This window comes from Zerene cesonia, unplaced genomic scaffold (assembly GCF_012273895.1).
Source record: "Zerene cesonia ecotype Mississippi unplaced genomic scaffold, Zerene_cesonia_1.1 Zces_u006, whole genome shotgun sequence".
NCBI classification, from domain to species: domain Eukaryota; kingdom Metazoa; phylum Arthropoda; class Insecta; order Lepidoptera; family Pieridae; genus Zerene; species Zerene cesonia.
The window spans coordinates 1,914,762-1,917,295 of record NW_024045136.1 but is presented as its reverse complement, the minus strand read 5'-3'; positions in this window follow the sequence as shown (position 1 = coordinate 1,917,295).

Genomic DNA, 2,534 nt, shown 5'->3' with positions numbered 1-2,534 from the left:
CAGAAGCAGCATTTTCATATGCTACACAGAGCTCACATCTATCTTTCTTTGGCACAAAGAATCCTAAATTAAATTCACAATTAAAATTCGACTATACATTACATAGTTTCCATAGCTACGTCCATCTCGTTTACACTGGTCCACATAATCTCTATGTAAGTCAGCAATGGTCTTCCCTCCATCAATATACTCCCGTGTGGTTTGTGCCCTCAAATAATGGCTTTCGATCTTTGGTATGCTCTTTATGTGGTCTCTCATATCATTTTTAATAATTTCAGCTACTGTAAAATGTTTCTGGTGTTTTCCTCTTTTGTCTTCTTCCAAAAACCCCCCAATAGATTTCTCTGTCACAGTTTTAATTGTTCTATCATTGATGTCCAACGTATTTTTAAACATTGTTTTACACACTCTCTTTAATGAACCTTCAACTGGGAAATAGAAACCAAAATTATTTTTTCTAGGTTTTTGTGCTTTAGTATATCGGTATTTGACTTCTATCAATGTTATGTGTTTATGAATGAATTGTCGCTGTTTCTCTAAATTTTTTAAATCCCAGTAAGAATCAAACAATTGAGTTCGTATAGTATCGGTAAGAAATGACCTGCATTTAAGTCTACAAGATTCTCCACAACCTTCCTTGATCTTTTTATTGGGGACATTCCGGCCAGACTTTGTTTGATAAGATAATCCTGAGTTACGTAGCATTTTTGTAACATTCTGCTTCCATTGACTTTCAGCACGGCGTTTTTTACGTGTATTAAAAACTTGGTCCGAGGCCTCATCTAACACAAGGGAGTTGCTGCTGTTTAAATTATTTTCTTGAGAGGTTGATGGTAAGCATTCTCTGTGGCTTTCGCTAGATTGAAAATGTTCAGAAGTTTGGGTCCTCGGTGGTATTTGTGCAGAGTTACGTGTAGGAGAATTAAAACATGATGAAGATGAGGATGAACTTGACGATGACGAACTAGATGATGAAGAACTCGAAGTACTTGAAGATGATGATGACCGTCGAATAGGAACGAGACTTTTACAATGACGTTTTTTACGAGCTACTTCGTAAAATGGGTCCTTAACAGAATCGTCCGTATCTTCTGGCTCAGTGTTGCAGTCTTCAATCTTATGGTCTAAATTCTTTCTTTCACATTCCTCTGGTAAATCAGTATTCCTCTGGTTTCTTTCACATTCCTCTGTTAAATCAGCATTATTGGTAGAAGCTTCATATAAATATAATATAGTTTCGTTATTGGGGCTCTCATTAATATCTTCCGAATTATCGTCATCAGTTCCGTTATTAGATTTATCATTAGGCTTCAGACATAAGGATAATATTTTGCTGGATCTAGACATAGTGTTCAGTCTGTAGATATTTTACCACCACTACTACAACCTGTGAACAATAAAAATAAATAAGGTAAGTAATCTTAAAGAACTTAAAGGTCAAGTAGGTACTAAAAATAGTGTTAAATTAACTCTTTAAAGAATAAAAAGCCAAACCCAAGGAGTTTTCTAGTGTCAATCAAATGGTCAACCCACCTCTTTGATGCAAATCACAAAAATCATCTCTCGAGATGATTTTTGTGATTTGCTTTTCATTGTTTTGAAATTAGTAAGACAGTTTAAGATTTTAGACAAAACGTTTTAACTAAGCATAAAATACATTTAAACTGTAATTATTCAATTTGATACGTACAGTCTGCTAAAACTGTATCTAATATAATGATACCTGTCTATACCTATCACTTTAAATAAACCAATTATGAAATTTTATTACTAACCATAGACAAATACACTATCATTACTCAACACAAATCAGTTTTGTTGCATAAAAACCTGTGCATTTTAAATTGATTCAAACATGAATATTGTCGACTATCGACATAAGTCAGTACTGTTAATAAATAAAATGGATTTTCATATAACCTCAATCACATGTACTGTCTTATCTCAACTTATACCAATATTAATGTTCAGAATAAATGTTTTACTTTCATTAACTTGATCACATATACTGTCATAACTCGATACGAGTCGGTTTTGTAGTACAAAAACAGAAAGAATTTTACTTACCTTGATAACAAAAACTATCTTGAGTCGACACTGTTCACTTTTATTGATTATTGTGATCGGAATATCACTAAAGACTTTTCACATAAATCGTCACTAATCAAGAAACATCAGTTTACATAATTTTTTCAAACACAACCTGCCTACACAAGTCGTTACGTGACACTATTTAAGTTTGACAAGTGACAACAATCGGTTATTAATATAACGTCACTAACGCCGTCTAGTATCAAAGCAATGAAAACATTAGGAGAACATTATTAGAGATAAAACTACAGCGTAATACGATACGAATGGTACAATAAAAGTGATTTTACGATTTTTTGAGTTGCAACACTATTTGAGCGGAGGTGCGATATGTCATCCAAATATTTGTAAGATTATTGGTTGGCAAAAAAGGAGGATAAAGAAAACGATGCGAGCGCACAGAAAGCGCTAAATTGAAAATATTTTCATAATGAAATATACAA